Here is a 27,194-nt window from a genome sequence, read left to right on the forward strand (position 1 = left end):
CTCCATTTTGATCACATTATGTAGTGTCAGACAACCCAGCTCCTTGCTTCCGGAGTCTGTATCCCTTTTCTGTTCGTCTGAACTACTCTCCGTCACCTTATGTACCTTCTTGTACTTCTCCTGTGGAGATTTCTTGCTGCTGGTTTTCTTTTCCGACCTGCAGACTCTTGCTATGTGTCCTACTTTTCCACACTGTCTGCACACTTGGTCCTTGAACCAGCAGTCCTTATGGTCGTGTGTTGTTCTGCCGCAGCGATAACAATTCACTGCTCCATATGACATTTCATTTGTGCCATATTCTTGCGGTCTCCATCGTATCTCTGCAGCGCCCCGTGCGGCTGCTTTATGTGATACTGCCATGCTGAAAGCCTTGTCCAGCATAAGATCCTTTTATGATAGAAGTCAGTAATCTTGTTGTACGGGGACCCTTGGGTCAGAGCGATCATAACATGATCGATTTCTCACTCGAAATGGAGAGCGAAGAAATTGACTCAGAGACTAAGGTCCTGAATTTAAACAAGGGGAATTATGATGCCATGAGACGGGAACTGAGTAGGTCTGATTGGACAACGTTCCTGGGAGGACTGGAGGTAGATAAACAATGGCAAACATTTAAAGATAGAATGACAAAATTGCAAAAATTGTTTATACCAATCTGGCATAAAAGGAAATCTAAAAAGGTGACTCAACCGTGGATAACAGGGGAAATTAGAGACAGCATAAAATCCAAAGATAGGGCGTATAAAATAGCCAAAAAAAGCGCCAGAGCGGAAGATTGGGAACAGTTTAAGATAGAGCAAAGGAGGGCAAAGGGCATGATCAAGAGGGGCAAAATAGCTTACGAAAACAAGCTGGCGGAAAATATAAAAACTAACTCCAAAAGCTTTTATAAATATATCAAAAGGAAAAGACTGGTGAAAACCAAAGTTGGTCCATTGCAGTCAGATACGGGGGAATATATAATGGGAAATAAGGAAATGGCAGATCAACTAAATGCATACTTTGGGTCAGTCTTTACGAAGGAAGACACAAAAAACCTCCCTGGGATATCGGGAAAAATAGGGACATTGGCAAAGGAGGAACTGACGCAAATCAATATCTCTAAGGATATGGTGTTAAGGAAGCTAAAGGGATTGAAGGTGGACAAATCCCCAGGGCCTGATAACATGCATCCTAGGGTACTGAAGGAGGTGGCCCTAGAGATAGCGGATGCACTAAGGATGATTTTTCAGAATTCATTAGACTCGGGAACAGTGCCGATGGATTGGAGGGTAGCTAACGTTACCCCACTATTCAAAAAGGGGGGTAGGGAAAAAGCAGGTAATTACAGACCTGTAAGCCTTACATCAGTTGTGGGCAAAATGCTGGAGTCCATCATTAAGGATGAAATAGCGGAGCACTTAGCAAATGGGGACAGGATAGGACAGAGTCAACATGGATTTACAAAGGGTAAATCGTGCTTGACTAATCTATTGGAATTTTTTGAGGGAGTAACTGGTAGAATAGATGGGGGAGAGCCAGTAGATGTGGTGTACCTGGACTTCCAAAAGGCCTTCGATAAGGTCCCACATAAAAGATTAGCATGGAAAATTGAGGCTCATGGGATAAAGGGGAAAGTTTTGGCGTGGATAGGGAACTGGCTGTCAGATAGAAAACAGAGAGTTGGAATAAACGGCTCATTTTCTGAATGGCAGGCAGTAACAAGTGGGGTACCACAGGGATCTGTCCTGGGCCCCCAGCTGTTCACAATTTACATTAATGACCTGGATCAGGGAGTCGGATGCAGCATTTCCAAATTTGCAGACGACACTAAACTAGGAGGGGGGGTGGGCTCAGAGGAAGAGACCAGGAAGCTCCAGAGCGATTTGGACAGACTGGGCGATTGGGCGGATAAATGGCAGATGCACTATAATGTGGACAAGTGCGAAGTTATCCACCTTGGGTGCAGGAACGGGAGGGCAAATTATTATTTAAATGGCAATAGATTGGGAGAGGGGGAAGTACAGAGAGACCTGGGTGTTCTTGTACACCAGTCACTGAAGGCGAGCATGCAGGTGCAACAGGCGGTCAAGAAGGCAAACGGTATGCTGGCCTTCATAGCAAAAGGGTTAGAATACAGGAACAGGGATACCTTGCTGCAGCTGTACAGGGCACTGGTGAGACCACACCTCGAGTACTGTGTACAGTTTTGGTCGCCTCATCTGAGGAAGGATGTTCTTGCCATGGAGGGGGTGCAGCGGCGATTCACCAGGCTGATACCAGGAATGGCGGGAATGACCTATGAGGAAAGACTATGTAGTTTAGGGATGTACACACTGGAGTTTAGAAGATTGAGAGGGGACCTCATAGAAGTGTATAAAATTCTGACAGGTCTAGACAGACTGGATGCAGAAGGAATGTTTCCCTTGGCGGGTGAGAACAGAACTAGAGGACATAATTTAAGGATAAGGGCTAAACCATTTAGGACAGAGATGAGGGGGAATTTCTTCACTCAGAGAGTGGTGAACCTGTGGAACTCATTGCCACAGAGGGCAGTGTACGCCAGCTCATTAAATATATTTAAGAGGGAATTAGATATATTTCTACGGGCAAAAGGGGTTAAGGGTTACGGAGAGAAGGCGGGGACGGGATACTGAATTAAAGGATCAGCCATGATCTCATCGAATGGCGGAGCAGGCACGAAGGGCCGAATGGCCTACTCCTGCTCCTATCTTCTATGTATCTATGTATCTATGTAAGCCGTTGCTGCGTTCCTTCACTTTGAAGCCCACACAAAAACTTGTCCCTTAAAGTATCTGCTAGTCCCGTTCCAAACTGGTAGTGTTTTGATAGCTTGTGCAGTCCGTTAAATACTCAGCATTACTTTCATCTTTATGCTGGTTCCTTTTGTGAAACTTAAATCTTTCTGCTATCAGCAGCGGTGTGGGGTTTAAGTGGTCCTGTAGGATTGCCACTATGCTTTCAAAATCCTTTTCCACTGGCTTCTCTGGGGTTGCTAGGTTTTGCAGTAAGCCATACGTTTTTGCACCCATGGAATTCAACAATACCAGTGCTTTCCTGGCATCTGGCACTTCATTCGCCTTGCAGTACACTTCTATGCATTCTACATATGTCGCCCAATCTTCGACTTCATTGTCGAACGCTGTGACACTGCCACTCTTCGGCATCCCTGGGTGTGGTTAGACTGGCTAAAAATGGCGTCTCCCACGCTCTCCCTTCTTCTCCGCTGGCTCAGAAATGGCATCTCCCGTGCTCTCCCTTCTTCTCCGCTGCGGCTCAAATGGCATCTCCCGTGCTTTCCTTTCTTCCCCCGTGGACGCTGCTCAGCCCTTGAACACTGGCTGTGCTCTGCGCATTTTCCTGCACACCTCTCTCATTGACGCCGCTCGGTCCTGAACCCCGGCTGCGCCCCGTGCGCTCTACCCTCTCTCTTTTTTTTTTTCCATCGACGCCGCTCGGTCTTCAACCCCGGCTGCGCCCTGTGCGCTTTACCCTCTCTCTTACCACGCTGATGCTGCTCGGCCTTCCCCTGTGCCATTGATCAGCTCCAGCCACCGCCGTCCGGGAAGGGTCTGCACCGTACCTGCTGCCAGCCCGTCTCGCTGGAGTCTCCGCCGGATGGTCGACGCCCGTGCCTCTTGACTCTCCGAAGAAACAGCAGTACTTTCTTCACTATCTCCTTGTCAAAGAGCCGTATACAACAGAATTCACAGCAATGATGGAATTTCCTTCTGCAGAGTTGCAGGTAGGTTCGAATTTTCTCGTCGCCAATGTTAAATCCGTGAATCTTGATGTATGGTGTCCTTCAATAAATAGACAGAGACTGCAGAGGAACAATCAACGGTGTTTACTGGATGAGGGTTACTCTAAAACTAACAGTACAAATCCCTACTCAGGTTTTATATACAGGTGTGGTCACTGCCGGTACTACAGTATACAGGAGCTGTAAAAAGTAGTTCTCCCCTTAAAGGTACATACACTACACTAAGAGATGCTGTTTTTTGATCACGGGGAAAGGGAAGAAGCCATTCGAGATATTCAACATCGCTTCCAGAAAACAAGGCCAACTTGCTTGAGTTTTGTGAAGAAGTTGCTGGGTTGGGGGATGAGGGGAATCCATTTGACCTCAGGGGTGTCAATCTCATTTTCCATGGTGGGCCTAATCCACTATCCTGGCCTTTGGCGAGGGCCACATTCAGCAAAATTTATTGATATAGGAATAAATGAAGATTAACTATATCGATACTTCGAAACATAGAATGGTTACAGCACAGAATGTGGCCATTCGGCCCGTCAAGCCCGTGCCAGCTCTCTGCAAGAGCAACTCAGCTAGTCCCACTGCCCCACCCTTTCTCCGGACCCCTGACATTTTGTTCCTTCAGGTACTTATCCAATTGCCTTTTGAAAGCCACGATTGAATCTGCCTCCACCACCCTTTCAGGCAGTGCATTCCAAATCATAACCACTCGCTACATAAAAGTTTTTTCTTACATCACCTTTGGTTCTTTTGCCAATCACCTTAAATCTGTGTCCTTTGGTTCTCGACCCTTCTGCCAATGGGAACAGTTTCTCTCTGTACTCTGTCCAGAGTCCTCATGATTTTGAACACCTCTATCAAATCTACTCTCAATCTTCTCTGCTCTAAGGAGAACAACCTGATCTTCTCCAGCCTTCCATGGAACTGAAGTCCCTCATCCCTGGAACAATTCTCGTAAATCTTTTCTGCACCCTCTCTAAGGCCTTCACATTCTTCCTAAGGTGTGGTGCCCAGAATTGGACACAATACTCCAGAAATTTTCTCCAATTCAATATTGGGAAAACCAAAGCCAATATTTTTGGTCCCCGGCACAAACTCTGTTCCCTAGCCACTGACTCCATCCCTCTCCCTAACATCTGTCTGAGGCTGAACCAGACTGTTCACAACCTTGGTGTCATATTTGACCCTGAAATGAGCTTCCAACCACATATCCGCAGCATAACAAAGACCGCCTATTTCCACCTCCGTAACATCGCCCGTTTCTGCCCTTGCCTCAGCTCATCTGCTGCTGAAACCCTCATCCATGCCTTTGTTACCTCTAAACTTGACTATTCCAATGCACTCCTGGCTGGCCTCCCTCATTCCACCCTATGTAAACTGGAGGTCATTCAAACTCGGCTGCCCATGTCCTAACTCGGACTGTGTCCTAACTCGCACCAAGTCCCATTCACCCATCGCTCCTGAGCTTGCTGACCTACATTGGCTCCCGATTAAGCAGCACCTTGATTACAAAATTCTCATTCTAGTTTTCAAATCCCTGCAGGGCATCACCCCTCACTATCTCTGTAATCTCCTCCAGCCCCACAACCCCCCGAGATATCTGCACTCCTCTAATTCTGCCCTCTTGAGCACCCCTGAGTATAATCGCTCAACTATTGGTGGCCGTGCCTTCTGTTGCCTCGGCCCGAAGCTCTGGAATTCCCTGCCTAAATTTCTCCACCTCGCTACCTCTCCTTTAAGATGCACCTTAAAACTTACCTCTTTGACCAATCTTTTGGTCATCTGCCCTCATTTCTCTTTATGTGGTTTGGTGTCACATTTATTGTCTTATAATCCTCCTGTGCAGCACCTTGGGACATTTTACTATATTAAAGGTGCTATATAAATACAAGTTGTTGTTGCACTCAGCCAGATTCATTTCCATCTGGAGAGAAGGGGAGAAACAAAATCACAGGTGGTGTCATAAATGTTCTTTTTAGACAGTAAGGATGGAGGGAGAGTTTGTAGAATAGAGAATTTACAGTTCAGGTGGGACAGGAGGGAAAATAATGTCTGTAGAAACTAGATTTGTCTGTTCCGAATTTCTATCATGTTGTAAACACCATTTGCAGGGTATTAGAAGGGGAGGATCTGCAGATGGAAACTCAAACCAAGCATCGCTTCAAGATCTGACAGATTCACTGGAATCATCAGGACCTGAATATCATCAGCCTTTGGATGTAGAAGGAAAAAGCACCATTCACAGCGGGGAGAAACAGCACACATGTTATGTGTGTGGATCCACCTTTAACAAATCGTTTCACCTCTGAGACTCGTGCACCCACCTGAATCAACAATGTAAATGTGGGGACAGTGGGAATGGATTCAGTTGCCCATCTGAGGTGTAAACTCACCGGAACAATCACACCAGGGAGAGGCTGTTCATCAGGTGAGTGTGGAAAGAGATTCAGTCATTTATCTCACCTATTGCAACACTAACTTGTTCATAACGGGGAGAATCCATTCACTGCTCTGTATGTGGAAAGGGATTCAATTAATCATCCTATTTACTGACACACCAGCAGTCACGCCAGAGAGAGAATGTTTAGATACTTCACGTGTGGGAAGGGATTCACTCTGTTGTCCCAACTATTGACATTCCAGAGTGTCCACATTGAGAACAGTTCCTTTGAATACTCTGACAGTGAGAAAAGCTTTTCAAGATCAAAGCAGTTGATGCACGATCAGCGCATTGATACTGGAGAGGGGTTGTTTCAATATCCTGTGTGTGGGAAGAAATTCACCCCACCTGCTGAGACTCCAGTGAGTTCATTTGTGACTGCAGGGGTATGGATTCTGTTATAAATCACATCCAGGACTGAACCATGGAAGAATTCCCGGAATTGATGAATTTTCTCTCAATGGGGTCACAGAAACTCATTCAGCATTCATGAATTGGGGCTTTCAATGGCGGTGCTATTTCCCAGCATGCCCCGCGGGGCAGAATGTGCCCCATTCTACTGGGAGAGCCGAGCGTGCAGGCATCATGTTACAGAACTTCCCCTTCTTTCCCCTGCAGTCCAAGCTGGCGATGATCCGGAAGGAGCAGTGTCGAACCGGTGGCGGACCTCCACAAGTGGTCACTCTGATGGATCTGGAGGAGAGAGTGCACCAGATACTTGGACGACGTCTGTCTGGTCCTGTGACCACTGCATCTGCAGACCCCATTACCGACAGCGAGGGTAAGACTCTCACCTTTTTCACCTGTTGCCTTCCACTTGGTCTCCCAGCGAGCATGCATCCTCAGTGTGCAGTCATGTCAGAGCCTTGCCGCAATCTGGCATGCCTTTCAGCAAAGCTGCCCTTTTGCTAAAGCCACTCTTCCACCTCCCACTTTCAGATGAAGCAGCACCAACTCGGGCTCAATGCGCTGAAGCTGCCAGTGCCAGTGCCACCGGAGGCGAGGACCAGGAGGAATCCGGACCAGCCATTGCAGAATCCAGGGAGCTGACACATCTACAGACTGGGGATAGTAGTCCCCTGGAGGGGAGGGGGGGGCCTCTGAGGATGAACCAGTTGCCGGACCAAGCGGCATGCAGCAACGCACGGGGGATAGGCAAGTTCGGCCACCATCTCCCCGGAGGGCAAGGCAGGTCATTATGACTGCTGCACAGAGTGCAGATGAGGTGCGTTGCCTGGCTGAGATGAGCAAACAGGCCCGGATCAGACACACGGAGCTGATGGCTGCAGTCGAGAAGATGCCTGAGCCAATAGATTCATTGGCTAAGAGTATGTTGGACTTCGGGGCAACAATGGAGAGGACTCTCCAGGGCTTTGGGGCAACAATGGACAGGACTCTGCAGGTGTTCGGGGCAACAATGGACAGGTCTATCCAGGGCTTCGGGGCAACAATGGACAGGACTATCCAGGGCTTCGGCCCAACAATGGAGAGGACTGTCCACGGCTTTGAGTCGGCTATGGAAAGGACTGCTCAGGGCTTCGGACAATCCCTGGAAAGGTCTGTGCAGGGCTTGTCTGAGGCAGTGGAGCGGTCGGCACCTGGCTTGTCTGAAGCAATGGGAAGAACTGTCCAGGCCTTCTCCGAAGCACTGTCACCTGGCGCACAGGTCCTCACTGTTGCCACGCAGTCACTTGCTGGGCTCCTCCGCAGCCAGATTGACGCAACGCGATCTCTCACTGTAGCCACCCTCTCTGCATCAGTTCGGATCACCCCGGGCCCTTCCAGTCCCATACAAGGCCAGCAATCAGTGGAGCATGCGATTGTGGCGGATGAGCCGAGCCGCTCCACTCAGATAGCCAGTGTGTCATCCAACCATGGTGCAGGTGTCCTCTCTCGGCAGGAGACCACTGCACATGCCAGCGCTGGGACACCTGCATTGCAGCTGCCACCACCTGCAGGCCACACTGCTTCCAGCCATGGTCACATCAAACATCCTGTGTCCGCACCCTCCAAGCCCAGAGGTCGGCCAGGCCGTCCCTCAGGGGCTTCTGCGCTTCCAGACAGTCAGCAGGCATCCCCCAGCCTTGAGGCCACCACTGGGGTCCAATTATGTAGAAGCAGCAGGGAGGGAAGGGGCCGGGCGCGAAAGAGGAGTCGTTCTCCCTCAAGGGGCCAGTTGTAGAGGGAGGTGCTGAGACGTTTGTTTGTCCAAATTCAAGGACACCCTCACCTGTTGTTATATTTGCAGAAGGTTTGTTGAGTTTTGCGGCTTTGCCGAACAGTTCACAGTTATTTTGAAAGTTATGGTTTCTGTTGACATTACATTGTTTAGCTGTAATGAAAGACTTTTGTGCCAATAAACAGAAGTTTCAATGTGGCATGGTGCATGTGACTAGTTTCAGTGATGCTGGCATTCAGAGGCCCTCAAACATCCAAAGTGCGCATGAGTTAAGACTCTCATCATTCCGCCACAGGGGCCTCGACACGAGTCCAGATGAGCCTCTGACGTATGGCCCTTCCAATTTCAGCAGGCCTTCCATCTTCCTCCTCCTCCTCCTCCTCCTCTGCCTGCTCTTCCTCCTCCTCCTCCTCCTCATACTCCTCCTCCTCCTCTGCCTGCTCTTCCTCCTCCTCCTCCTCCTCCTCCTCATACTCCTCCTCCTCCTCCTCCGCCTGCTCTTCCTCCTCCTCCTCCTCCTCCGCCTGCTCTTCCTCCTCCTCCTCCTCCTTCTCCTCTGCCTGCTCTTCCTCCTCCTCATACTCCTCCTCCTCCGCCTGCTCTGCTGGTCGTTGAGGGACAGCTGGAATTGGCTGGGTGCGTCGATTCGCCAAGTTGTGGAGCATGCAGCAGACGACGACGATGTGTGCCACTTGCTGCGGCGAGTACTGCAGGGATCCCCCCGAATGTTCCAGACATTGGAAACTCTTTTTGACAACACCAATAGTGTGCTGTTTACTGTGCCTGGTCGCCTGATGGCCGCTGCTGATCAGCTCTTCTGCTGGGGTGTCGGTCACACAGAGTGTTGTCATCAGCCATGGCCAGAGAGGATAGCCCTTGTCCCCAGTAAGCCAGCCTCATCTTCGAGGCAGCCCCTCAAAAAGGTGACAAACTGAGGTCAACCGCAGGATAAAGGCATCGTGGCTGCACCCTGGGAAATGCGCGGTGACTGCCATGATGATTTGGTGGTGGTCACAGACCAGCTGCATGTTGAGGGAGTGCAACCCCTTGCGGTTGCGGAAGTCCTAAGGATGATGGCATGGCGCCCTCAAAGCCACGTGTGTACTGTCAGTCGACCCCTGCACCATGGGGAAGTCCGCAATAGAAGCGACATCCTGCGCGCCCTCCGCCTGCTTGTGCAGGGTCCGAAGGAAGGTCATGATTTGACGCCTTCGCCTATAAAGGGCTTCTGTAACTTGCCGGATGCAACAGTGGACTGCAACCTGAGCGACAGTCGCAATATCCCCAATGGCTGACTGAAAGGATTCATTGGCATAAAAATGGAGGCCATCAGTCAGTTTAGCCATCACGGACGGAAAGGTTCTGCAGCGTTCACGCGGCTGCAGATCCTGACCAAACAGGTGGCACAGATCAGTAACAATGTCCCTGCAGAATCGGAGCCTTCCCAAACACTGCTCCTCCGACATGTCAAGGCTTGTCACCTGCTGCCTAAAGACCCTTGCAGCTTCCCGTCGGATTGGCCAACCTCCATTGCCCCTCCTCCTTCTGGCCAATCCCGGCCCTCTCTCCCGCCGTCTCTCTGCCCCTTCACAGTGTTGGCCGATGATGCTGTCGCCCTCCAAACAAACTCTCATTCCGATGCCAATTGGTCAAAAGGCTTTTAGGTGTAGTGCTGCTAGTGCTTTGGGCAGGTTTGAAGGACCCAAGTACTGTAAAGTTACATTCCCAGAACTCCGCTCCACATTAGCTCGGCAACTCTCTCTGGCAATGATCGCTATGAGCAGGCCAAGTGGCAGAAGATTCTGCACTAAAGCTGTCCCCTTTAAATAGCGCCCCCTACTCCGAGAAGGGCCTGTTAGCCCTCCTTCGAACTGTCACTAATAACGCTTGGCGCTAAGGCTCCGGGCACCACCCAATATGCGCTCAGGCGATCCTAGAAGGCGTTGCACACTGAAATGATGTCATGAACTGCTTGCGCTCGCGGGCACGTGCAAACACTTAGCGCAGGCACTAAACGTATAGTCAATATCTGAGTTGTCGCTATCTTCATAGCGTCCGCCCCAACATAGGGCTTCGCCCCAATTCTAGGTCTCTTTAGGCGCTCAGCGCCGGCGCTACCAACCCAATTTCTAGGCCACAGTTTTTGCATCGATTATGAATCAGCCGCATGCAGGGAGGTAGCGTACTTGGTGGGTGGGCTTCATAAATACGTAGTGTAGGCCGCAAGCCCTGAATGAGAACCTACGGGTTCCGCGTTTGCAGCTCCGAGGCTTTTTCCCGGTAATAGGCCCAGGTTAACGGCTGCCAGTGTGTTGCAAACTTGCTTCAGCGAGCGGTAGCGCGCATGTGTGGCCATCTTTGTAAAGGAACCATGAGTGGGCGCGGAAATAACAACAGAAAATTCTGGAAAAGCTTAGCAGGTCAGGAAACATCCGTGGAGAGAAATTTGAGTTGACGTTTTGGGTCAAAACCCTTCTTCAAAACTGGAAAGAAAATAAAATAGATTGAAGGCAAGGCTGTGATCGAACAAAAGAGACAATAAAAGGTATTTGAAGCCAGGCGCGGCTTCAGGGTCCCATTGAGTGAATTGAACCCAGCCAGAGTCAGCACCTTCAGGGGAGGAGAGGGAGGGGAACCAGTGAGTGTAGAACTGAACCCAGCCAGAGTCAGCACCTTCAGGGGAGGAGAGGGAGGGGAACCAGTGAGTGTAGAACTGAACCCAGCCAGAGTCAGCACCTTCAGGGGAGGAGAGGGAGGGAAACCAGTGAGCGTAGAACTGAACCCAGCCAGAGTCAGCACCTTCAGGTGAGGAGAGGGTGGGGAACCAGTGAGTGTAGAACTGAACCCAGCCAGAGTCAGCACCTTCAGGGGAGGAGAGGGTGGGGTACCAGTGAGTGTAGAACTGCACCCAGCCAGAGTCAGCACCTTCAGGGGAGGAGAGGGAGGGGAACCAGTGAGTGTAGAACTGAGCCCAGCCAGAGTCAGCACCTTCAGGGGAGTAGAGAGAGGGGAACCAGTGAGTGTAGAACTGAACCAACCACAGTTGGTGGTGAAAACTGGCAGCGGAGGACAAACTGTCTTGAGACATGCGATGTGTTTGGATTTTAACACAGGGAGGAGGGACAATGTGTGGGACTGGGATTTACAGCTTTGGAGGAACAAGAGAGGAAAGAATGTTCCATAGAAACTAGAATTGTCTGTTCTGAATTTCTGTCCTGTAGATACAGTGATGGGTTTTGTAAACTCCTATTACAGGGTATTGGAAGGGGAGGATTTGCAGATGGGAAACTCAAACCAAACATCACGTCCAGATCTGACAGATTCTCTTGATTCATCAGGACCTGAATATCATCGGTCTTTGAATGTAGAAGGAGAAATGTTTGTCTGTTCTGTCTGTGGGAAAAGATTTCAAACATCATTGTGACTGGAAAAGCACCAAGATACACACACCCGAGTGAGAGTGTTCTAGTGCACTGCCTGTGGAAAGAGCTTTAACCAGTTACACGGCCTGAAAAGACATCGCACCATTCACAGCAGGGAGAGACAGTACACGTGTGTGTGGACGAGGCTTCAACTGATCGTCCAACCTGGAGAGACACAAGGACACCCGTACCATGGAGAAACCGGGGAAATGTAGGGACTGTGGGAAGGGATTCATTTCCCCGTCTAAGCAGGAAATTCATCGGCACTGTCACAACGGGGAGAGACCGCTCATCTGCTCTGAGTGTGGGAAGCGATTCACTCGGTCATCCCACCTGCTGAGACACCAGCAAGATCACACCAGGGAGAGACCATTCACCTGCTCCGTGTGTGGGAAGAAACTCACTAATTCATCCCAGCTGCTGACACACCAGCAAGTTCATACTGGAGAGAGGCCAATCACCTGCTCCATGTGTGCGAAGGGAGTCACTCAGTCATCCACCCTGCGACACACCAGTGTGTTCACACTGGGGAGAGACCGTTCACCTGCTTCCTGTGTGGGGATTTCCTCATTCACCCCACCTTGTAATTCACCAGCGAGTTCACACTGGGGAGAGACCTCTCACCTGCTCTGAGTGTGGGAAGGAATTCACTCAGTCAAACCACCTGCTGAGACACCAGCGAGTTCACAAATGACTGCAGGGGCTAGATTCTGCTGTTATTGCTGCTGTTAATCACATCCCGACTGAATCGTGTTCATTCTGACATTTGGGGTTTCTTTCTGCTGATAAACTCCAGTCCAGTTATAGGGATTATTAATAGTTTCATATTTCAAATAACACAGTGTGTCGATATTTGATGTCTCCAAGATAAGAGGAGACTAATTGATGTCCTGTTACTGACTGCTCCATTTTTGGGCCTTTTCTCCTTTCTAACTCGAGATTATTTCAGTTCTGATGCGCTATCAACAATACCAAAGACTACGTGATGGACTTATATGAAGTAGGCTTTTATTGACTAAGAACGAGAGCATGCCTCTGCTAGTGAATCCATCCTAAGAGCTCCCGGGGGAAGGGTGGTGAGTCACCTTTATACCCGGGCTTAGGGGTGGAGCCAGGGGCTGAGACATGCCTGGACTTGTACAGGGTTAACGGTGGTTTACCACACAGGCATGTACAGGTTAACAGTGGTTTACCACATTCACCCCTCATTTAAAAAAGAGTCCGGCGGGGTGAAGTGTTTCAAAAGTTCGTATACGAAAGTCTCCCCGGGGGTCTTGTCTGCCGTAATGATCTTTGTGGTGCCGGTTGCGGTGGTTCTTTGCCCACGGCCGCTTCTCGCATGGGACGGAGCACTGGCGTGTCGTCCTCTCGGGGTAGGGATGGCACCGGCATGTCGTCAGTTCGTGGTAGACACCCCGGTGGAGCGTTGTGGGTAGTGGTGGTAGGTGGAGGTAGTGGATGGTGATCGATGGTGTTTCGGGTGGTACCTGAGGGTGCGAGGTCGCGAATTGAGACTGTGTCCTCCCGCCTGTCAGGATACGCCACGTAGGCGTACTGTGGGTTGGCGTGGAGGAGGTGAACCTTTTCGACCAGGGGGTCTGTCTTATGGCTCCTCACGTGTTTCCTGAGCAGGACGGGTCCCGGGGACGTCAGCCATGGTGGTAGTGATGTCCCCGAGGTGGATTTCCTGGGGAAGACGAACATCTTCTCGTGAGGGGTGGCGTTTGTGGCAGTACAGAGCAGTGATCGTATGGAGTGGAGTGCATCGGGGAGGACATCTTGCCAGTGGGAGATTGGGAGGCCTTTGGATTTTAGGGCGAGCATGGCGGTCTTACACACCGTTGCGTTCTCCCTCTCTACCTGTCTGTTGCCCCGGGGGTTGTAGCTGGTAGTCCTGCTCGTGGCTATGCCCTTCTCGAGCAGGTACTGGCGCTGCTCGTCGCTCATGAACGACGAGCCCCTGTCGCTGTGGATGTAATTGGGGAAGCCAAATATGGCGAACAGGCCGTGGAGGCACCTGATGACTGTGGCGCTGGTCATGTCCGGGCAGGGGATGGCGAAGGGCAAACGGGAGTACTCGTCAATAATATTGAGGAAGTACGTGTTGCGGTCAGAGGAGGGAAGGGGCCCCTTGAAATCGACGCTGAGACGTTCGAAGGGGCGGGGGGCTTTAATCAGGTGTGCCCTGTCTGGCCTATAAAAATGCGGTTTGCATTCGGCACAGACCTGGCAGTTCCTGGTCATGGTCCTGACCTCCTCGATGGAGTAAGGCAGGTTGCGAGCTTTAATAAAGTGGAAGAGCCTGGTGACCCCCGGGTGGCAGAGATCATTGTGGAGGGTCCGTAGCCTATCGACTTGTGCATTGGCACATGTCCCACGGGATAGGGCATCTGGGGCTCATTAAGTTTCCCGGGCCGGTATAAGATACCATAGTTGTAGGTGGATAACTCGATCCTCCACCGCAATATCTTATCATTTTTGATTTTCCCCCTTTGTCTGTTGTTAAACATAAATGCTACTGACCATTGGTCAGTGAGCAGGGTGAAATGTTTACCGGCCAGGTAATGTCTCCAGTGCCGTACAGCCTCCACTATCGCCTGGGCCTCCTTCTCGACTGAGGAGTGTCGAATTTTGGGGCCCTGGAGGGTCCGTGAAAAGAAGGCCACGGGTCTCCCCGCCTGGTTAAGGGTTGCGGCTAGGGCGAATTCGGGTGCATCGCTCTCCACTTGGAAAGGGATGGACTCATCCACTGCGTGCATTGTGGCCTTCGCAATGTCCTCTTTTATGAGGGTGAAGGCCGCACGGGCCTCTGCCGTCAGGGGGAAGGAGGTTGACTTGATGAGGGGCCGAGCTTTGTCCGCATAGTTTGGCACCCACTGGGCGTAGTAAGAGAAGAACCCTAGGCATCTCTTCAGGGCTTTTAGGCAGTGGCGGGGGGGGGGGGTAGTTCCAGGAGGGGGCGCATTCGGTCGGGGTCGGGGCCGATGACTCCGTTTTCCACCACGCAGCCAAGAATAACGAGGCGCGCGGTGCAGAACATACATTTTTCTCTGTTGTATGTCAGATTCAGTCGTTGGGCCGTACGGAGGAATTTTTCTAGGTTGGCGTCGTGGTCCTGCCAGTCATGGCCGCAGATGGTGACATTGTCTAGATAGGGGAAGGTGGCCTGCAGCACGTTCTGGTCAACCATCCAGTCCATCTCCCTTTGGAAGACCGAAACCCCGTTGGTGACGCCGAAGGGAACCCTAAGGAAGTGGTAGAGGCGGCCGTTCGCCTCGAAGGCAGTATACTGGCGGTCCTCATGGCGGATGGGGAGTTGGTGGTATGCTGACTTAAGGTCAATGGTGGAGAATACTCTGTATTGCGCAATCTGATTGACCATATCAGATATGCGAGGAAGGGGGTATGCGTCCAGCTGAGTGTACCGGTTTATGGTTTGGTTGTAGTCAATGACCAGGCGGCGTTTATCGGTGGTTTTAACGACGACAACCTGGGCTCGCCAGGGGCTGGTGCTCCCTTCGATAATGCCCTCCTTCAGGAGCCGCTCCACCTCAGAGCTAATAAAAGCTCTGTCCCCGGCGCTGTACCGCCTGCTCTTGGTAGCGATGGGTTTACAGTCGCGGGTGAGGTTAGCGAACAAGGGAGGGGGGGACTTTGAGTGTGGAAAGGCTGCAAGTGGTGTGCGGCGGGCGATTTAAAAGGTGTTGGTTGCAGACTGTGAGTGGGGGGAGGGGTCCACCGTATGCTAATGTGACACTTTTAAGGTGGCACTGAAAATCCAACCCTAGCAGCATGGCAGCGCAAAGACGGGGCAGGACAAGAAGTTTAAAATTTTTATATTCTGTGCCCCTAACTGAAAGGGTCACCACACAGTAGCCGCCGACGTCCATTGAATGGGACTTAGGCGCCATAGAAATCCGATGGCGCGTTGGCAGGACCATGAGGGAGTGGCTACGTACCGTGTCGGGGTGAATAAAACTCTCTGTGCTCCCGCTGTCAAATAGGCAAGTGGTGGCGCGGCCGTTTACCGTGATGTCCATCATGGACCTGGACAGATGATGAGGCAGGGCTTGATCCAGCATAACGGAGGCCAGTGTATGGCTTAGTGAGTCGATATGGTCGTCCGACGAGACGGTGGTCGAGTCTGGAGACAAGATGGCGGTTGAGTGCGGCGGACAAAATGGCGGCGGCCATGATTCAGGTCCCCACGCGGCCGGAGGTGCACAAAATGGCGGATAAGATAGCTGCCCCCACGGTTCGCACGCGGCGCTGCTGGTGTTCGCGGGTTTCCCCCTGCAGGCATTGGCGTAATGGCCTTTCTTCCCGCAGCCCGAGCAGGTAGCGGTCTTAGCCGGGCAGCGTGCACTAGGGTGTTTTAACTGGCCACAGAAATAGCATTTTTGGGCCTGGTTACAGGGCATCGCTGCAGTTGGTACCGGGGGCGGCGGTCCCGGTTGATTTTGGGACATCGCTGCAGCAGTTGGTACCGGGGGCGGTGGTCCCATGTCCCAAGGTCGTGATGGCCATGGCACGGCACCGTTATGTGAGTATGCTTCGAGGTTTCGGTGGGCCGCATCTAACGAGAGCGCAAGGGCTACGGCCGTCTTCAGGTCGAGCTCCTTGCTTTCGAGCAGTCTCTGCCGGGAGTAGTCGGACTGGAGGCCCCTAACCAAGGCATCACAGGTAAGTCCCTCCGCGTGCCCCGCAGCCGTTACCTCCTTACAGTCGCAGTCCCTGCAGAATGTCTGTAACGCCCGTAAAAATGCCTCTACCAATTCCCCCGGTTGCTGCCTGCGGGATCCCAAGAGGTGTCTGGCATAAATCGTGTTCACTGGGCGTGTGTATTGCCCTCTTAGTAGTTCGAGGGCCGCCGTGTATGTAGTAGCATCCCGGATGAGTGTATATACTTGAGGGCTCACCTGGGCGGTCAAAACTTTTAGTTTGTTCTCCTCCGATGTCACGGCGGAGGCTTCTAGGAAGGATGCAAAGCAGCTCAGCCAGTGTTCGAAATTGGTTGATGAACCCGCTGCTTGAGGGTCGAGGTCCAGGCATGCTGGCCTGAGGGCTCGCAGCAATGCCTGCTGTTGTTGCTGTTCAGGTGTCGACATTTTACTTTTAGTTAATAAAATTGATACGCTTATCAATTACTCCATAAAAGGCGATGAATTAGGAAAGTAATGAAAAGGTTTTTATTAACTAAAGAACAGAGCATGCCTCTCGTGGCCAACTGGTTCCAAGAGGGAAGTGGGTTGCCGAAACACCCACCTTTATACCTGGTCATGTGGGCGGAGCCAGCTGAGGCATGCATTGGTACACAGCGCCAACCAGAGGTAACAATAAGCAATAACGATAAAAGTAGGATACAATAACAGTGGTTTACCACAGTGACCCTGTCAGATCTTGACGTGATGTTTGGTTTGAGTTTCCCGTCTGCAAATCCTCACCTTCTAATACCCTGTAAAAGGAGTTTACAAAACTCATCACTGTAAGTACAGGACAGAAATTCAGAACAGACAATTCTAGTTTCTACAGAACATTCTTTCCTCTCTTTTTCCTCCAAAGCTGTAAATCCCCGTCCCACACATTGTCCCCCCTCCCTGTGCTAAAATTCAAACACATTGCATATCTCAAGACAGCTTTTCCCCCTCTCCCTGTTTTCACCACCAACTCTGGCTGGGTTCAGTTCTACATTCACTGGTTCCCCTCTCTTTCCTCCACTGAAGGTGCTGACTCTGGCTGGGTTCAGTTCGACACTCACTGGTTCCCCTCCCTCTCCTCCCCTGAAGGTGCTGACTCTGGTGGGTTCAGTTCGACACTCACTGGTTCCTCTCCCTCTCCTCCCCTGAAGGTGCTGACTCTGGCTGGGTTCAGTTCTACATTCACTGGTTCCCCTCCCTCTCCTCCCATGAAGGTGCTGACTCTGGCTGGGTTCAGTTCACTCACTGGTTCCCCTTCCTCTCCTCCCCTGAAGGTGCTGACTCCGGCTGGGTTCAGTTCTACACTCACTGGTTCCCCTCCCTCTCCTCCCCTGAAGGTGCTGACTCTGGCTGGGTTCAGTTCCACACTCACTGGTTCCCCTCCCTCTCCTCCCCTGAAGGTGCTGACTCTGGCTGGATTCAGTTCTACACTCACTGGTTGCCCTCCCTCTCCTCCCCTCAAGGTGCTGACTCTGACTGGGTTCAGTTCACTCACTGGTTCCCCTCCCTCTCCTCTCCTGAAGGTGCTGACTCTGGCTAGGTTCAGTTCCACACTCACTGGTTCCCCACCCTCTCCTCCCCTGAAGGTGCTGACTCTGGCTGGGTTCAGTTCTACACTCACTGGTTCCCCTCCCTCTCCTCCCCTGAAGGTGCTGACTCTGGCTGGGTTCAGTTCTACACTCACTGGTTCCCCTCCCTCTCCTCCCCTGAAGGCCGCTAACATGTACAAGCTGGATGGGTTACACCTGAACAGAGCAGGGACCAATATTCTCGCGGGGAGGTTTCCTAGTGCTGTTGGGGAGTGTTTAAAGTAGCTTGGCAGGGGGGTGGGCACCAGCATACAGAGTAGAAATGAGGAATAAGGTGTATAAAAGAGCAAGTGTGTTGGCTAGTACTGGAGAAGATAGTACTAGAAGCGGAAGTAGTACCATATTAGATAGGAGCAAACTAAGAAAGACTGCAAAACATTCAAAAATGGGTTTAGAATGCATGTACGTAAACACACAAAGCGTGGTGAATAAGGTTGGTGAGCTACAAGCACAATTAGCCGTGCAGCAATATGAAGTTGTGGCAAAAACGGAAACGTGGCTTCAAAACGGTGAGGACTGGGTACTTAATCGTCAAGGATACTGTGGTGATTATTCTTGTTTTATAAGAAGCATTGTAATTGGTTGCCTGTTTTCCTGCCTTGAGATATATGCTGTAAACTTATTGGTTAGTTGATTCCATGTGAGCTGTGGTGGCCATCTTAAATTCAGTTTTCTACAGTTTGGTTGAGACTGGGTGCTCAACATGTACTTGCTGGTTTTTTAAGGTTAATAAAGCCTAGCTTTTGAAAGGCAATCTACTCTCTATTTCAATTTATTAACCTTTTGCTATAATGGAACGATATCTTCGACCGGAACGATTTAATGCTGACCCTAATTCTGCAGGGGTGGATGATCAATGGAAACATTGGTATCATACATTTAAAAACTTTTTGGGTGTGTTGGATCAGCAATCTCTAAATAAGTTGGATATACTAATCAACTACATTGCTCCGGATGTGTATAAGTATATTTTGTACTGTGAAACTTATGAATTGGCTATTGCTACGTTGGAAATTTTTTTTGTTAAACCCAAAAATGAGGTATTTGCATGTCACCTTTTATCTGCCCATAGGCAGCAGGCGGGAGAATCCTTGGATGCTTATTTACAAGCACTCCGGCGCCTCGGTGCTAACTGTAATTATAAGGCCGTGTCTGCAGAAGAACATAGGGAAGAGTCGGTACGGGATGCATTTATTAATGGATTACTGTCTCGATCAATTCGTCAGCGGTTATTACAAAATAAGATCTTGGATCTTAAGAGTGCTTTTGAGCAAGCCTCTACATTGGATTTGGCTCAGAGAAGTTCGGATTCTTATGCTCTTTTTGATCGGCCTGCGACCGTGGTTTCGGCAGTTCCGGATGAAAGGGAGTTACGTGGATTTAATAGGAGTGGTTTATCAGATTCTGAAACAGTTTCTACTTCGGCAGCAGTTGCCTCTAGGATTCAGAAGTGTTATTTTTGCGGGAACGCCCGGCACCCCCGTCTGAAATGCCTTGCCCGGGAGGCTGTGTGTAGTAAATGTGGCAAGGGAGGTCATTATGCACGTGTTTGCAAATCAGTTGCCTCCTCTGCGACCATTCAGCCTTTAGATAGGGCGTTTATTGCATCAGTTTCTGCCGCCTTTTCCCATGGCCTAAACAAAGCTATAGTTATGGCCCAAGTTAATGGGTTAGAAGTGAAGGCCCTTTTAGATACGGGCAGTACTGAGAGCTTTATAAGTCTTCAGTTTGTCAGGGAGAAGCATTTGAAAATTTCGCCTGTTTCCTATCAGGTGTGTATGGCTCAGATGACTCTCACCTTACAAGTAGCTGGTTGTTGCCTTGTGAAATTAATTCTCCTAGGTAATACGTATACTGATATACGCCTATCCGTTCTGCCTAATCTCTGTGCGGACATTTTGATTGGTCATGATGTGCTTCAATTACATGAGTCCCTCAGTCTTTCTTTCGGAGGAACCAAGCTACCTTTGTCTATTTGTGGATTAACTTCTTTATTCATTTCTCCATTATCACTTTTTTCCAATTTGATGCCGGACTGTAAGCCAATTGCTACCAAGTCAAGAAGGTATAGCAGTCAGGATAAAGAATTTATTAATTCTGAAGTTCAACATCTTTTATCGGAAGGAATCATTGAACCTAGTTTTTCGCCCTGGCGGGCACAGGTAGTTGTCACCGCTAATGAGAGACATAAGAAGCGAATGGTGATAGACTACTCTCAAACTATTAACAGGTATACTCAATTAGATGCGTATCCCCTGCCTAAGATTGATGAGCTTATCAATAAAGTATCTCAATATAAGGTTTTTAGCACTATTGACCTAAAGTGTGCTTATCATCAGATTCCTATCGCTAAGAGGGACAAACCATATACGGCCTTTGAAGCTGGCGGAAAGCTGTACCAGTTTTGCCGAGTACCATTCGGTGTTACTAACGGTGTCGCCTGTTTTCAACAGGCAATGGATGCTTTTATAAGTGATAACTCTCTCTTTGACACCTTCTCATATTTAGATGACATCACGGTGTGTGGCAAATCAAGGGTGGAGCACGATTTTAATCTAGAAAGATTCCTTCAAGTTGCGGAAAAAGTTGGCTTAACTTTCAATAAAGAGAAGTGTATCTTTTCGACCACTGAGGTAAATTTACTGGGGTATATTATCTCGGGAAACAAGATTAAACCAGATCCAGAACGGCTGCGACCACTGATTGATTTACCTTGCCCTACTAATTCTAAGGCCTTGCAACGAGTTGTTGGACTTTTTTCTTATTATTCTAATTGGATTGCAAACTTCTCGCAGAAGATCCGGCCCCTTATTCGGGTTACGACATATCCTCTATCATGGGAGGCCAGGACGTGTTTTGATAATCTTAAAAAGGATATCCTTGGAGCAGTTGTGCATTCTATTGATGAGCAGGTTCCCTTTGTGATTGAGATGGACGCTTCTGATTTTGCAGTTGGGGCTACCCTGAACCAAAATGGAAGACCTGTGGCCTTTTTCTCACGTACTCTGAGTAATAGTGAGCAGAGACATTCATAAATAGAGAAAGAGGCGTACGCAATAGTAGAAGCACTGCGTAAATGGAGACATTATTTATCTGGGCGACGTTTTACGTTAGTAACTGACCAAAAATCTGTGTCCTTCATGTTTGATGTCAAACATTTCGGAAAGATTAAGAATGATAAAATAATGAGGTGGAGGATCGAGTTGGCATGCTACCATTTTGATATAGTCTATCGTCCGGGGAAGGATAATGTTGCCGCTGATGCGCTGTCGAGGGCTTATTGTTCTGTGCTTCACGGAGATATGCTTATTAATCTTCATAATGCTTTGTGCCATCCTGGTGTTACGAGAATGATACACTTCGTATGCAGTAAGAATTTGCCCTTTTCAGTTGAAGACGTCAAGTGGATGACTTCATCATGCTCTGTCTGCGCCCGGTGTAAACCGAGTTTCTTTAAGCCTCAATGAGCTCATCTTATAAAGGCTACTTCTCCCTTTGAACGCCTGAGCGTTGATTTTAAGGGGCCTCTTCCTTCAACGACTCAGAATCGATATATATTTACTGTTGTGGATGAGTTTTCAAGGTTCCCTTTTGCTTTTCCTTGTGCAGATGTATCAGCTGCTACAGTTATTAAATGTCTGACTCAACTTTTTGTCATCTTTGGGATGCCTGCGTATATCCATTCAGATCAGGGAAGTTCTTTTATGTCTTCCCAGTTGAAGGAATACCTCCAGAGTCGGGGAATTTCTACTAGCAGAACTACCCCGTATAATCCCCAGGGTAATGGACAGTGCAAACGATACAATGGGGTGATCTGGAAGGCAGTTATGTTGGCTTTGACATCCCGGAACCTTATGAATACACAGTGGGAAATGGTACTGCCTGATGCCCTGCACTCCATTAGATCATTGCTTTCAACAGCTACTAATGTGACCCCCCATGAAAGGCTCTTCAACTATCCACGGAGATCCACTACGGGATATTCGGTACCTTCATGGCTTACTATGCAGGGACCTGTGCTGCTCCGACGCCATGTTAGACTGTCAAAGTATGATCCTTTAGTGGAGGAGGTGGAGCTATTGGAGGCAAATTCCCAATATGCTCACATTCGATTCCAAGATGGGAAAGAAAGTACGGTTTCAGTTAAAGACTTAGCTCCTTGTGGTGGCCAGCCCTCTCCTGAGGACATTAACAATAGCCATAATTCAGATAATGTTGATGTCGTCACAGATACTACGAACATTTCCAATCCTATTGCAGACACTTACAATTCTCTTAGTCTGCCCCCGATGGATGTTCATGACCCTCCCAGTCTACCTTCTAATGGGACTTCCAATCCGGAAACCGTTGATAATCGGGATATTGATAGCCTCCCTGCAGAAGATATTTCTGTGTCTCCTGGTGTGGGAGGGCAAGGAACTCCACCAAGGCTAAGAAGGTCGACACGAACAAGATATCCGGTCGACCGATTAAAAATGGACTTTTAAAATAATTAATAATTTAATAGTAAAATGTTAAAATTGTTGAAGGCATTATACATGTATTGCTCTAGTCATAAATAACTAATTGTAAACTGTAAAGGCTACCTAGGTTGAAGTATATTTTAAAAGGAGGGGTGAATGTGGTGGTTATTCTTGTTTTATAAGAAGCATTCACAGAATCACAGAAACCCCACAGTGCAGATAGAGGCCATTTCGGCCCATCGAGCCTGCACCGACACATATCCCACCCAATCCCCGTAACCCCTACACCAACACATATCCCATCCTATCCCCGTAACCCCACGTATTTAATCCCCCTAACACTAAGGGTCAATTTTTTATCATAGCCAATCAACCTAACCCGCACATCTTTGGTTGCCTGTTTTCCTGCCTTGAGATATATGCTGTAAACGTATTGGTTAGTTGATTCCATGTGATCTGTGGTGGCCATCTTAAACTCAGTTTTCTACAGTTTGGTTGAGACTGGGTGCTCAACATGTACTTGCTGGTTTTTTAAGGTTAATAAAGCCTAGCTTTTGAAAGGCAATCTACTCTTTATTTCAGGTACAAGGTGTTCAGAAAGGATAGGGAAGTAAAAAAGGGAGGTGGGGTGGCAGTGCTGATTAAGGAAGACATTGTAGTGTTGGAACGGGAGGACGTTCTTGAGGGGACAAGGACAGAATCCATTTGGTTAGAGTTACGGAGCAAAAAGAGTAAGATCACACCATTGGGGGTATTCTGTAGGCCTCCAAATAGTGAGAGGGAGGTAGAGGAGCAAATCTGCAGGGAAATCACAGAGATATGGAAGAGCTGGAGTGGTGATATTGGGGGACTTTAATTACCCAAATATCGATTGGGATAATGCTAGGGTAAAGGGAAAGGAGGGGGAGGAATTTCTGAAATGTGCTCAGGAGAATTTGCTTGACCAATATGTTGTTGGCCCAACTAGGAAGGAGGCATTGCTGGATCTGGTGCTGGGGAATGAGGTGGGCCAGGTTGACCGAATGTCTGTGGGAGAAAACTTGGGTACGAGTGATCATCGTATCATAAGATTTAGATTAGCAATGGAGAGGAGCAAGGAACAATCTAGAGTGGAACTTCTAAACTGGAATAGGGCTAACTTCAATGGGATGCGAAAGGATCTAGCCAGGGTAAAATGGAACCAAAGACTGACAGGAAAAACTGTAACAGAACAATGGTGATCTTTAAGGAGGAGATGTTCCAAGTACAGGCTAGGTACATTCCAACAAAAGGGAAGGGTAAGGGAATCAAAGCAAGGGCTCCTTGGATGCTGAGGGAGATAGAGAAGATGATGAAACAAAAAAAGAGGGTGTATGATGAATGTCAGGTGAATTCTTCAAGGGAGAACCAGACCAAATACAATAAGTTGAGTGGGGAAGTGAAGATGAAAATAAGATTGGCAAAGAGAGAATATGAGTGCAGAATGGCGGTTAACATCAAAGGGAACCCCAACATCTTCTACCGGCATGTAAACAGTAAGCGGACAGCAAGAGGCGGGGTGGGGCCTATTACGGACAAAGAAGGTGATATATACTGAGAGGGGCAGGGCAAGGCTAGAATACTCAATGAGTACTTTGTATCGGTGTTTACTACGGAGGTGGATGCTGAAAAATATCGGTAGAAGTGGAAAAGATAGAAGCAATGGAAGGGGTGAAAATTGATAGACAGGATGTACTAGAAAGGCTGGGTATGCTTAGAGTGGACAAGTCACCTAGTCCAGATGGGTTGCATCCCAGGTTACATAGAGATAGGAACAGGAGTAGGCCATTCGGCCCTTCGAGCCTGCTCCGCCATTCAATGAGATCATGGCTGATCTTCGTCTGAGATCATAGCTGATCTTACCAGTTCAGTACCCCGTCCCCGCCTTTTCTCCGTAACCCTTAATCCCCTTAGCCTTCAGAAATATATCCAATTCTCTCTTGAAAATATTTATTGAATTAGCCTTCACAGCCCTCTGTGGCAGGGAATTCCACAGGCTCACCACTCTTTGAGTGAAGAAATTCTTCCTCATCTCTGTTTTAAATGATTTGCCCGCTATTTTTAGACTGTGGCCCCTGGTTCTGTGCTCCCCGGCCATTGGAAACATTCTCTCTGAATTCAGCCTGTCCAGGCCTGCCATAATTTTATATGTTTCGATGAGATCCCCTCTCAATCTTCTAAACTCCAGTGAGTACAAGCCCAAACTATTTAATCTCTCTTCGTAGGTCATTCCCGCCATTCCAGGTATCAGCCTGGTGAATCGCCGTTGCACTCTTTCCATGGCAAGAACATCCTTCCGCAGATGGGGCGACCAAAACTGTACACAATACTCCAGATGCGGTCTCACCAGCACCTTGTACAGCTGTAGTAAGGTATCCCTATTCCTATACTCGAACCCCCTTGATATGAAGGCCAACATACCATTTGCCTTCTTAATCGCCTGTTGCACCTGCATGCTCTCCTTCAGTGACTGGTGCACAAGAACACCCAGGTCCCTCTGCACTTCCCCATCTCCCAATCTATTGCCATTTAGATAATAATCTACCCTCCTGTTTTTACCCCCAAAGTGGATAACCTCGCATTTATCCACATTATAGTGCATCTGCCACGTATCCGCCCATTCCCCCAACCTGTCCAAATCGCACTGTAGCCTCCTGACATCCTCATCAGAGCCCACCCCTCCTCCTAGTTTAGTGTCGTCAGCGAATTTGGAAATATTGCATCCAATTCCCTGATCCAGATCATTTATATATATTGTGAACAGCTGGGGTCCCAGGACAGATCCTTGCGGCACCCCGCTGGTCACTGCCTGCCACTCCGAAAACGAGCCGTTTATTCCAACTCTCTGTTTTCTATCTGCCAGCCAGTTCTCTATCCACGTTAATACTTTGCCCCCAATCCCATGAGCCTTAATTTTGCATGATAATCTTTTGTGTGGAACCTTATCGAAGGCTTTCTGGAAGTCAAGGTACACCACATCCACTGGCTCTCCCCCATCTATTCTACCAGTTACCTCCTCAAAAAATTCCAGCAGATTAGTCAAACACGATTTACCCTTTGTAAATCCATGTTGACTCTGTCCGATCCTTTCCCCATTTGTCAAGTGCTCCGCTATTTTATCCTTAATAATGGACTCTAGCATTTTGCCCACAACCGATGTAAGGCTTACTGGTCTATAATTCCCTGCTTTCTCTCTACCCCCCTTTTTAAATATTGGGGTAACATTAGCTACCCTCCAATCCACGGGTACTGTTCCCGAGTCAATGGAGTTCCGGAAGATGATCCTTAGAGCATCTGCTATCTCCAGGGCCACCTCCTTAAGTACCCTAGGATGTAGTTTATCAGGCCCCGGGGATTTGTCGGCCTTCAGTCCCCTCAACTTACCCAACACCATATCCCTAGAGATACTAATTTCTGTCAGCTCCTCCCTCTCATTAGTCCCTATGTTTGCCGATATTCCTGGGAGGTTATTTGTGTCCTCCTTTGTGAATACAGAACCAAAGTATGAGTTTAATTGGTCTGCCATTTCCTTATTCTCCATTATATATTCTCCCGAATCGGACTGCAAGGGACCGACTTGGGATTTTACCAGTCTTTTCCTCCTGATATACCGATAAAAGCTTTTGCAGTCTGTCTTTATGTTTGCTGCAAGTTTACTTTCGTATTCTATTTTCCCCTTCCTGATTAATCCCTTTGTCCTCTTTTGCTGTATCCTGTACTGCCCCCAATCTTCCGGTCTGGTGCTTTTTTTTGCCAGTTGATATGCCCTTTTTTTTGATTTTATGCTGTCCCTAATTTCCCTCGTTATCCACGGTTGAGTCACCTTTTTAGGTTTATTTTTATGCCAAACCGGTATAAACATGTTCTGGAATTCTTCCATTCTATCTTTGAATGCTTGCCATTGTCTATCCACTGTCAATCCCCCCAGAAACACCACCCAATCAATCTTACCCAATTCCCGTCTCATACCCTCGTAATTCCCTTTATTTAAGTTCTGGACCTTAGTCTCTGATTCAATTTCCTCACTCTCCATCTCGACTGAGAGCTCGATCATATTATGATCGCTCTGACCCAAGGGGCCTCGTACAAGAAGATTGCTGATAAGTCCCTTCTCATTGCACAATACCCAGTCTAAAATGGCCTGATCTCGGTTGCTAAGGGAATTGGGAGAGGAGGTAGCGGAAGGGCAAGCCATAATTATCCACTCTTCCCTAGATGTGAGGGGAGGTGCCTGAGGATTGGAAAGTGGCAAATGTGACACCATTGTTCAAGAAAGGGCGTAAGGACAATCTTAGTAACTATAGGCCAGCTAGTTTAACATCAGTGGTGGGTAAAGTTTTAGAAACAATAATCAAGGAAAAAAATTATGGGCACTTGGAGAGGTTTAAGCAAATTAAGGAGAACTAACACGGATTTGTAAAAGGCAGATCGTGTTTGACTAATCTAATTCAAATTTTTGATGAAATAACAGGGAGGATTGATGAAGGGAATGCAATGGATGTTGTCTACATGGATTTTAGGAAGGCGTTTGACAAAGTACCACATAGAAGGCTGGTTAACAAAATTGAGGCTCATGGAATAGGTTGGTCAGTGGCAGCTTGGATAAGGAATGGGCTTAAGGATAGAAAA

The sequence above is a fragment of the Somniosus microcephalus genome, chromosome 4 (genome assembly GCF_052327205.1).
Source record: "Somniosus microcephalus isolate GS21.2 chromosome 4, FLI_Smic_1.0, whole genome shotgun sequence".
Taxonomy (NCBI): Eukaryota; Metazoa; Chordata; class Chondrichthyes; order Squaliformes; family Somniosidae; genus Somniosus; species Somniosus microcephalus.